Source organism: Miniopterus natalensis, chromosome 12 (genome assembly GCF_054644295.1).
Source record: "Miniopterus natalensis isolate mMinNat1 chromosome 12, mMinNat1.hap1, whole genome shotgun sequence".
Taxonomy (NCBI): Eukaryota; Metazoa; Chordata; class Mammalia; order Chiroptera; family Miniopteridae; genus Miniopterus; species Miniopterus natalensis.
The window spans coordinates 57,933,739-57,945,751 of NC_142092.1; the positions used below are offsets into that span (position 1 = coordinate 57,933,739).

The window sequence follows — 12,013 nt, forward strand, 5'->3', positions numbered from 1 at the left end:
AAAAGGTGGCTCTAGATCTTGAAAAACTAAAAAACACTTGTTTGATTTTTAATCAGCAAAAGACTGTGTTCAAAAGTAAGACATGGAAAATAGAAAAATAAAGCTTTTGAAACCAATTTCCCCTTTTCTTTGAGCCAGCTTCTAAGATCCATGGGAAAAGGTATTACATGAGGAAACAAAACACTCCTTTCTTTCCCATATTCAGTAGTCCAAATGTCAGATAAGATACCTTAAAGATATAGTTTTTTGCTTTTGGGGAAATAGAATGGTTTTCTAGATGTAGGACCATCACTCTATTTTTCTAGCCAAATCTTTTTTTTTTTTTTTTTTAAAGTCTTTATTGATTTCAGAGAGAGGAAGGGAGAGGGAGAGAGATAGAAACATCAATGATGAGAGTCATTGATCAGCTGCCTCCTGCACACCCCCCGACTGGGGATCAAGCCCACAACCTGGGCATGTGCCCTGACTGAGAATTGAACCCGGATCTCCTGGATCACAGGTTGGTGCTCAACCATGCCAGCCGGGTGAGCCAAATCTTTTTAAAGTCCCTACAATCTGATACCCAAACACATAAAATTTAAGGCAATATAACATAGGATTTAAGACTGTAGGCTCTCAAATCAGACAGAGCTTAAGTTTGAATTTTCCTTTCTATCTATTGTCCTAGCGACCTTGAGCTATTAACTTCCATAAGCCTCAGTATTTTCATCTGCAAAATGGGATAAAAGTATGACCTTTTTCATACTTTCAGGGTTACTGAAAAAATTAAAGAAATAGTACATGTAAACCACTTAGCCCAGAGTAAATGCTCAAGCACTGTGATCAGGGGTCGTGATTGTGACTGTGTTATGATAAGTAGTGTAGTCTGCTGTGAGTCCAATTTCCCTTCACAGCATCACTTGCCTGATGATGGGATTGTAATATTTCCTTCTTACATGTTTAGTAATAGCCTGATGATGGGATGAGTTATAATCGGGATCCATGTTCCTCAAAGTCAAGAAATGTAACTGCTCCTCTCTACTCCATTTAACCTACTCTCATCGTTCCTTCAACTTTCTTACCAGCTTCCAGACACAACTAGAGAGAGAAAACACAAACTCGGTTACAAACAGAGAATGTTGAGGACTGGGAAATGGGGGAGCACAAACTTTACCCTTGGGAGAGTTGACATGGGTAACACAAAATGAGATATGAAGGACGTTCAGCCTAAGTGAGAAGAACACAAATCCTGATTTATGGGCAAGCCCATCCCTGGTACCACATGAAGGCCAGCCCAGCAGCTACTCCTTGCCACCACGCTCCATGACCGTGCCTTGAATCTTTTCCATCGCTCTAAGCCCAAGCCCCTTCATGTGCTGGCTCTATTTAAAAAGCACCAGTGAACAGAAAGTAAAATGAACTCGGTATATTATGAACCTGGAAATGATGCCAATGAACCAGGCAACACTCCTAGAAGACGGAAAAGGTAACTTCAGTGGATCCTGAACGGCTCCGTTGTCTTCCCCCCAAATCCTGTCCTGAAAGGAAACTTCAGTCCCCTGTTTTTCATGTTGGGCTTGACAAGCGTGTGTTGTCGACTATTATCAATGACGGACCTTGACATTATAAAATGTTATTTCTTCAAACTAAAAAGAACCTGCGACGGCCCTCCCCTCTTCTGCTTCCCCACCCCTCCCATAATTATGCCCTTTCACCTCTGCTTTTTTCTTCTTTCTTCTTCTTTTACTGCTGGATTTATAAAATCGTTTGAAACATGTTGTTTCCAGATGTAGGTCCCAAGTGCCCTGTCATTTGCTTCCTGTCCAAGCACCACGCAGATGAAATTACACGAGTTCGGCCGCATGCGTCCACCCTCCAATGCCTTCATTAAACTCCGGGATTTTAAAGAGTCTGCCCAATTCCTGGCAGGGACCTTTCCATACTTCCACCCCCAAAGCTGTAAATTATTACCTCATTAAACTCAATTGTAAATGATTAGGTGTCTGGAATGTACTTTCCTTTCCCTGCAGCCTCCTTGGAGTAATTACTGCGTCGCAGGCCTCCCTGCTTAACTGAGCACATTATTCAAGCAGAGCAGTGTTTGAGTAGCTCGCTGAGGGAGGAGGTTTTGTTTTTGTTAGGGTATTATAACTCTATCTTTCGGTTCCCGCAGCGGAAGATTTGTGATCTCCTATTTCCCATTGAGCAGTCTCTCTTTTAACAAGAGAAAGCTGTAATCAACAGGCCTTTTGCAAGAATTCATTTTTCTTTCTGCCACACAGGCGGTTGGAACTACAGAGCTTGCGCATGCTTTTCCTGAGCATCGGTGAGAAAATTTAACATTTTTAAGGGGCTGCTGTGGCTGCCATTCATTTCCATAGTTAAAGATCATCCGGTAAGAGAGTAAATCTTAAAGGTGCTCATCACAAAAAATAAAATAAAATGTGTAACTACAGGTGGTGGTGGATGTTAACTGGACTCATTGTGGTGATCGTTTCGCAATATACACAAATATCGAATTGTTATATTGCACACCTGAAACTAATATATCTCTGTGTTTAAAAAGATCATATGGGAAATGTTTAAACTTTGTTCTGAGACAAGGGGAAGAAAGGTAACTCAGGTAATCAATGCCTATTCACCTAATTCTCATTCTTTGATGAGGTTCGTTTAAAAAAACTGGAAGAATCTGGAAAGGTCATGAGTAAAGGGTTGGAGAGACAGAAAGAGGAGGAGGGGCTGTCACATTGAATAAATAATCTATCCCAAGTTCCCAGCCTGGTTGCCATCACTTTAGCAGGCAAGGTAAAACTAATATTCCCTGAGGGACAAAAGCTCAGCAGGTCAGTCCTCCTTCTTACGGAGGCGTTTGCCTCTGTAGCTGATTCACTGAGTTCGTTTTCAGACTTTCCTTTGCCTGCCCTGGGCTGCTCTGCCGTTTGTTTCGCTGTAGTCAGTAACTGGTGCTTCACCGTGTCCCTGGAATGTGGGTAGAGATGTTGGCTTATCACATGGAGAAAGAAAATGAGGGCTGTTGAGCAACACGGGTTAGCTGACGTCAAACAAGCGTTAGCAGTACAGTCAGTTTGAAGTTTCCATTTTGTATGAAAAAAATTCAAAAATTGATAAAAGAGTGGAACATCACTTATTCCTTCTTGACATATATAAAGGAATAGCTCAGAAAGAAATATGGGAATGTAGCATCATTGGTTTGCAACTCGGCCTAGGAATGTGTTCTTGTGTATTGTGGATGAGTCTAAAAGAGAGTCACTCCTATCTGGATGTGACAGATACGGAGTGCGCGAGGTAGCTTAGGTGCCCAGCTGTCTGCATTCATTTGTGTGAGGAGAAAGCCCCGATGAACTTTGTTTGGGAGACCACTGTGTAACTGGGATGGAATAAATGGGTATAAGTTGGTCTTCATCCGGGCCTGGCACCTTGGAATAGACAGAAGAATTGTAGGAAAAAGGTAAAGGAGCCGTTTCCCTGAGGAATAAAAAAGAGCACAGTGTTACCCAGGTGACAAAATATGAGAGTCAAGAAGGGTGCAAGGTCCTCCCTTCTGCCTACGTACAGCATAGCTTTGGTTTGGTGAAGACTGAAAACATTGCAATGCCACTTAGGCACCCCAAGGGCCTGAGGATTCGGGAAACCATCTTTTGGCAATGTCATCAGTGTTGTCATAGTGGACACCAGCAGCAGTGATGATGTCGAGTCATGGTCCTCTTGAAGATTCATGAATGTCAGACATTCAAAACGGTGCAAGTGGTGGAAGAATGTGAGCCAAAGACAAATAACCAAGTGAGACTTAAAAGGACTTGACATCCCTTATCAGCCTTGGGCAGTGGCAGCAGAATTTATTACAATAGCGACCCTATCTATACCTCTAGTCTGGTGAGTTCTGGGGAAATCAATTTACACAAAGACACATATTCAAATTAGTACCACAAAAGGGGCACAGGAAAATTAACTAGTCAAGTAGACGGAGTAGAAGCAAAGCAGGTTTCTAAATACTTCATGTTAACTCTGTTTTAAGCAATTCACTCCCTTACTAATTTTTTATTCATTTTTAAATTATCATTTAAAAGCCTATTAAGGTTATATCCCATCCCCAACAGAGGGAGAAAAAATTGTATGAGAGACCTTCAACTATGAATAATGTAAATATTTTTATATATTTATAAACCATTTGTACAGTTTTTTTAATGAGTTACCTGTTAAGACATTTTTCTATTTGTCTTTTTTCTTGTTGATTTGTGAAAGCTCTTTATATTTTAAGGATGATAACACTGTGTGTCATTTATTGAACAAATATATTTTACCTGTTTTAGAATAGAAATTTAAATTTATTTATAATAATTTTGAGGTCAAAAATTATTGTTTTTTATTCCCCTTTATTATTTTTCTTTAATTTTATGTTTACCTTGTAAGCAGAATCTATTCATCTGTATTTTTTAGAATTTTTCCTTTGTAGTTTAATTTTTCAAATTAACTCTTATGTAATGATGTTTGGAGTAATGGGTGAGGAAAGGCTGTAACTTTACTTTTATTTTTTTTCCCAAATAGGTACTTCTTTTCTTTATGTTGAAAAAGATACTACCATATAAAATTTGGGGGAAAAGCATTTTTTTCTTTATCACAAGCTAAAACCTTTTTTGTTTCTTGACATTCTATTCTGTTTTACTAAACTACATTGGTTTACTCTTGTGCCAACACCACAATGTTAAATTATAGTATGTTCTAAAATTCTATGATGCGAATGTCACCTCATAATTCTTTGTTTTTCACAATTTTATTGCTGAGTTTTACTTCAGGTTAAGATGTAGAAGGTTGTGAGAAACCATTGTTCTCACCAGAACAATTAGAAAAATGTGGATAAATTTCAGTTCCTATGTTTTAACACACTGGAGAACTATGAACGGAAAGAATCTAAAGCCTTCCAGAGAGAGACAGGCCCTTCCTGGGTGAGGTCCTGGGTCTCTACCCTGGACCGCTTTTCTCCTGGGAGTTCTTGCTGAGTTTATGCAGAAAGAATCTGCTAGGGTAAGGAGAAACCAGTTAAACTTTTGACTGGCAACATGAATATGCCATGTGAACTGATGTAATGGAATAGAATCTCAAGAACCCCAGATACAGAGCTAGTCCTCCTTCCAGCAATTCTTCCCACTGGATTTCTGCTCAGTGCCTGGCAAAAGCATCTGAGAATCTGGGAGCAAGGCTGAGAGGAAATATAGATCCCAAAGTCCACTAGAAAGAAGAGGTTGTTCTATACCGTACATAGATAAGATTCATGCCCAAGAAATTGGAAAACAAATGCAACCTGAAACTAACTAAAAGTGCAAACTGGCCTGAATCCTATTAAATTCCTGAAAGAATTAAAGCCAAAGCTTCCCCAATCCCCTTCAAGCTGCCTTATAGGAAGAAAAGATATGCCCCTTCTGGGAGGAAATAATATTTACTTCAGTCTCTATGGTCTTTAAACACAACAAAAAGTTAGAGTCCATAAAAAGAACATGGGAATGTGGCTTGTATAATCAATCAAAAGAGAACTACAGGTGACCCAAATGTGAGACCAGCTGAAAATAACTATAAAATCAATACAAAAAATATTTTCTAAATTGGAGCAAAAATAGACCTAATGGATGAAAACATGGATAATTTCAACATGGAAATTAAAGCCCTAAGAGCAACAAAAAGGGCATTCATTGGATAGGCTTAATATCAGACTAGATGTAGTAGAAGAAATAATCAATAAACTTGAAGACAGGTCAATAGAAACAAATTAAGACACAGAAAAAAAGAATGTTTCTAAAAGCAGAGAATAAAAGAGATATGAGATAATATCTGTAATTAATCATTTTCACACACATACAGGCTAATTTAAGGACCATTGCTCTAGACTCAGCTTGAGGAATCCAAGGAAGCTGAGATAATATGAACAAAGAACACTTCACAATAGATTGAAAACCAGGTCTGCAGACAGAGGAGTCAGGACACAAAAATAAAACCTGGCCTGGAGGAGGTCAGGAGATAGGTATTCTCAATGTATAAATCATCAGTTGAGAGCCTGAAAATACCTGCTGATCTAAGGTCAGACAGGAAATCATTGGCAGAGCTGGGACTTGGAGAGACTAGGTCCTTAGTCCTTCAAGGAATGGTTGGAGTGAGGATGGGGAACTGAATCTAAAGGAGTGAAAGGTTTGCCAAAAATCACTTAGGAAAGAGCATCAGAGGCAGAGCTGAAAGCCAGCCTCCTGCCTCTTAGGCAGGTACACATTCACTAAATATTTTTCATCCACCCCTGATCCTCACACCCTCCAATACAGAGCCCCTGACCATGTTTGATAGCTGCCTGGTGCAAAAATTTCTCCATGATGTATTAGCCACATCAGTGTACTTTGTTGTGGTTCCTGATGTCCCCAGTCAATGGAAATGTGGGGATGAGAGTCTCAGCAGGGGGTTAGGGCCTCTGAACTGACCCCTGGCACACTGGGACTCTGAAATCCCCACCCAGGCCCTGATCAGTAAAGAGTTACATGGGAAAGACTCCATGGTGTTCAGAATGACTCTGAAGAACAGGGTAGCAAAGAAAAATTAGAGGAAACAAGAGGCCTGGCTTTTTTCTCTGTTCTTTTTTGGTTCTTTTTTTTTTTTTTCCTTTTTGTTCATTAGAAAATACTCACCATTTTAAAAAGTGTATAATTCTGTGTAGTTTAGTATATGCATGAGGTGATGCAACCATCACTACTATCTAATTCCAAAACATTTCCATCATCCCAAAAAGAAACCTTGTACCTGTCAGTAGTCACTGCCCACTCCCCGTTTTCCCCAGCCTGTGGCAACCACTAATCTGCTTTTTGTCTGTATGGATTTGCCTCATCTAAACATGTCATGTAAATAAAATCATACAGTAAAAAATTACAAAGAAAAGAAAGAAATGCTTTTACGTCATACAGCCTATGGTATTTTTGTTACAGCAGCCCCAAAGACTAAGACAATGAAGAAAATGAACATGAAAACGACAGTCAGGCACCATTTACACCACCAGAATGGCTAACGCTAAAAGACGGACAATATCAAATGCTGACGAGACTTTGGAGCCAACTGGGCTTCACACAAAACGCTGATGGGAGTGAAATACAGTGAAAATCACTTTGGAAAGATGTTTGTCAGTTTCCAGTCAAGTTAAACATACACCAACCCCATGAACCAGCAACCCTATTCCCAGGTATATGCCAAAGAGAAATGAATGCATAGAGCCACAAAAAGATTTGATCAAGAATGTTTATAGCAGCTCTACTCCTAATTTTATTTTTGTCTTTCATAAGCATTTTAGGTAGCTTTTTTTTCTTTTATTGCTTCTCTAATTGTAACTATAGAAGGGTTGTTGTTTTTTCCTGTAGACAGCATTTTAGGAAGTTTTGCCTCAATGATCATAAATGTAGAGTTTTAATTGTGTCTATATGTTTTGTCAGATTTTGGTATCAGTGTTTAACTAGCAGTGTACAATGAATTAGGTGAGTTTCCTTCCTTTTATGTCCTCTAAAATATTTCATGTATCATGGCAATTACCAGTTATCAGAAGACTTGAAAAAAACCCACACATAAAAAATGATCTAGGTCTTTATCCATCTTAGAGATGTTTCTTTTTGCAACATTTTCAGTTAATTCAAAGGTTATTGGCCTATTCCATTTTTTCAATCCTGACTCAATTTGAGCAACATATGTTTTCCTACAAAACTGCCAGTTTTCATACTTGTTAGTATTAAATATATTCCCTTGTCAAATTTTATAACTTTTAGAATTAGATCCCATTTTAATTCATAACGCTGTGTTTTATACATGGTGAACTTGATTGGCAGTTTCTCTGTTGTATCTGTCTTGATTAATTTCTGCTTTGATCTTTAATTATTTTCTCTTGCTTCCCTTAGATTAATTTGGTTGTTATCCAACTTTTTGATGAGTGTTAGCTTCTTTTCATTTGTTCTGACTTAATAGAACTGCACTGAAAGAATGCATTCTAGATATATTTTTAGCTCCCATTATGTAAGATCTAATATCCAGTGTTCTCATGATCATTTTCAATACTCTCAGCTTCAAATTTTTTCCTATGTAACCTATGAAAAGAGGCATATTAGTCAGAAACCGGGTTTGGCTGCTGTGAGAGGCCCTAATTGACAGTGGCTGAGATAAGGTGAATGTCCCTGCAGGCAGCCCAGGGCTAAGGGCGGCTTCGTCTTTTTCTATCTTTCTATAAGACCAGTTTCCACAGTAGGTAGTTTCTACATCATGATTTCAGATCATTCCAGCAGTTCCCACAAAAGCGCAAGAAGAATGGAAATGATTTGTAAAGTATGAGTTGTACCTATCACTGCCACCCACATTAGAATTTAGTCGCAGGCCCCATCTAGAAAAAAGGGATTGTGGGAAATGTAGTCTTTCCCTGCTTGGCCATATGCCCAATTAAAAATTCTATTACCACGTAAAATGGAAAAACAAATAAACAAGGACAAGTATCTGCCACAGAGTTTTAAACATATTTCTAGTGAGTTGATTTGTTTATTTTTAGTTTCTAGTGTGTTTTCAGTGGATCAGACAATGGGAGTTGAATTATTTCTAGTTTTTAAATGTATTGATAATTTGTATACCTTAATACATAACTATATAATTCTTAAATATCCATATATATTGAAAAAGAATGTTTTCTTTGTAGGGTATGAAGTTTCATGGTTATTTATAAACCAGCTCTCCTGATTCTTCCTGTCTGTTCTTAGCTAAAGCACTTTATCTGCCAGCTACATTCCCCCCAGGATCCCTACTTCTCCTAGTTCCCTTTTACTCCCTTTCCAGTTTTCTACAACTGCTCTCTGAGTAGATGCTTAGAGATTACAGACTGGTAGTAGACAATGCTTCACATATCCCATTGATATAATTCTGTAAAATGTAACTTATCTTAGAAATGGCTGTTGGCTATTTTCCACTGACATTAATAAGTATCTTGCACAAATGTGCCTCTTTAGTAAAAATATTAGGAGCTACAATTACTCAAATAATACTAATAAAGAACTGGAGTATATTTCAAGTTATAGTTTCACTATAGATTCTTGTTGCTAAATAAAAAAATTAACTAAATTTCAGTAATATAATTTAGATGTTTTTAGATTACGATGTTGGAAACTACATTATATCCAAATTTTAATACAGCCCCTCTATACCTTCCAGTGGAAAGACAAGCATCATTCCATTATTGTGACATGTTTCTATTTCTAAAATCATTTTAATTATGTCATTACTCATTTTATAAATTTTTAAAATAAAATGGTATAAATTATGTTATCAAGTATGTTATAATTCACATATATCCCTAAGAAATTATATCCTGTTTTTTAGCAGATCCATAGTTTGTCATTTTATAAAATATCACCTTTTGTATGTAGGGCAAAACTGGAAAGTTAAAAATAATAAAAGCTTAATTCTTAGTCATAAGACGTATTTTCCCTCTGCCATGTTAATAATTTTGTGTGTCTAGCACTGTGGTTCAACTGTAAAAACAATGAAACTTCACCAAGGTGGGACTGTCGAGGGGGAGGGGAAGAAGAAGGCCGAGGGTTCAGGAGGATATGACTTTAACATCTGAAACTCAGCTCTGTAATGAGAAACAGAGGAGACATGATGTCATACTGTAGAAGGTAGCTCCACTGTAGTTTTTTTGTGTTTTTTTTTCAAGCTGGCTTGACCTGATGTTTTCAACAAAGTCCAGATGGAAAGAAGGGAGAAATATATATATATTCCAAGCTCGAAACAAAGACTTCAAGCAGGGGGCTTCTCACTCATGAATGTAACATGCTCGCATTAAATGCAGACCAAGGAAAGCCGCCTGATTATTCTTGCCTCTTGCCTCCTTGCCCCCAACCTTTTAAGCTCCCTCTAAATCTGCAGGATGCCAGCCATCTGGCCTGGTTAGTCTCCTGACCACTAACTGAGAGCGGAGGTTCTTGACTTCCGACTCATGGTAAAGTCATCTATCGTTTTTTCATCAGCTCTGAGACTCAGGTTTGGGTTTTCCTGGTTTTGGTTTGCTTTGGTTTTCATATTTTAACATCTCTAAAATTGGTATGGGTGTTACAGTCCCTAATGCTTCGTAGCTTAATTGGTAAAGGATTTTTGCTTGCTTGCTTTTGTATTTTCCTTAGTGGAACATAAAATAGCGCTGCACCCTCTGTCAGTGTTGTCTTAGAATTTACAAAATATAAGAACTCTAATAGGGGTGACTGATGAGGCACAGAGACTTCGTTTGCTTTGGTTTGCTTTGCTATGTTTCTGTTCTGGAGTGACATCTAGGTTTAGGAAGAGACTTAGATGCCCTAGCCGGTGCGGCTGAGTTGGATGGGCATTGTCCTGGGCACCAAAAGGTTGCTGGCTCAGTTCTCGGTCAGGGCACATGCACATACCTGGGTTGTGGGCTCAATCCCCAGCAGGGGGCATGCAGGAGGCAGCTGATCGAAGTTTCACTCTCACATCGATATTTGTCTCTCTCTCTCCCCCTCACCCTTCCTCTCTCTCTAAAAAATCAATAAAAATATATATTTTTTAACAAAAGAAGAGGAAGGGACCTGGAAAGAAGTCTGCTAGGAGCTGGTCTGTATTCTGTAAAAGTTCACTTTTGTGACTGCTCCTGATCATGCAAATAGAAAGCCAGCTTTTATATTTTCACCTGGGAAAGGCTGCCCCTCCTCCCCGACAGCTCTAGGTAGAGAGTGTAGCAACTGCAGAAGCCCAGCATCTTTAAGGAGGGAGGGATGGAGACTGCAGCCTCTATTCCCCCAAAGTGCAAGGCCAGGGAAATCTGGGAAGGACCAGGGTGCCACTGGGCAAGAGATGCTGGAAGAAAGGGACCATCAATACACTAGAGAAGAAATCATTGAGAAATAAAAGGTTAGCTTTTCTTAGTAAGTGGTGCAGCCTCAAGACAAGCCCCTTTGAGGGAGAGAGGCAAGAGAGGTGGCCGAAGTAGGAAGCCCGACCGCACGGGCCCCTCCAGTATAGTATCGAGGTGACTGAAGAACAGCGACCAAGCGCCGAGTGTGGTCACCCAGCCAGGAACCACTGCAGCGCTGACAGGAACCCAGGCCTTCAAGAGCATTTCCTCAGCTGCAGACAGGCGCCCGTCCGGCTCGGCAGGACCAGCCTGGCCACAGCCACACACACAGCGAAAGCCAGAGCAACAGCACCAATGGACTGATTCGCCTGCCAGTCCCCTCTCTCCACCTGGCATTTGGAAGTAAGACTGACACCCTCTGGACCGGACACGGCCCTGCATTCCTGGAAAATTAATTGAAAATTAAGACACTTGCCAATCCTTGTGTCTAGCTGCCTAGAGCAGACCATTTTCCGAACAAATACCTGTTACATGCCTGGTACCACAAAAGAAACTTCAAAAATGTTCCCAACATCAACGAGAAGCTGTGATTATTCTAAGAAAACAGAGTCTAAGGAAACAAAACAAGGGTTGTTGTTTTTTGGTGTTTTTTTAAAAGGTTGTCCAAAAATATAAGATTAGTAAGTGGTGGATTAAAGATTTAAGGCCAGGTCAACCTGACTTGGAAAATCATGGGGTTTTTTACAGCATCATGTTGGCTGCCTCTGAAGAAATGAGAATTCTCACAAGGATACGCTGTCAGGTCAAGTTCCTCAGAGGTCACCCACAATGCTTAACTGGTTGTTTTATGTCTGGATTAGATAATATAGGCGTGTTTGGAATATGAAGAGGAAATATCAGGTGGGCCTAGCACCGGACTTCTATTCCAGTGATGTCCAAGCCCCCAGTCAAAGCCTTGGGCTCACTGACTAGTTTAGGAGCTCCCGAAGGCCTCTATTGAGAGGTTTTCTGAATAACACAGGAGACCTGGACTCTCCTTCTCTGGAAGAAACACTGAAGTTGCTATAGAGAAGCCTGGAAAATCTTTCTTTCTCTTTTCATATGTAAATAAGGAGGGATTTGTCACTAATCTAAAATCCATCTACTAAAGGATTG

The 12,013-nt window shown here is 39.5% G+C and overlaps 1 long non-coding RNA gene across 1 annotated transcript; it reads left to right on the forward strand.

The window, feature by feature from the left end:
* The first annotated feature begins 2,118 nt into the window (after positions 1–2,118).
* LOC107537685 (uncharacterized) lies at positions 2,119–9,613 on the forward strand. Its single transcript, XR_001603250.2, has 3 exons — positions 2,119–2,305; positions 4,068–4,139; positions 6,957–9,613. It is a non-coding gene; the product is annotated as an uncharacterized LOC107537685 (long non-coding RNA).
* The last annotated feature ends 2,400 nt before the right edge of the window (positions 9,614–12,013 follow it).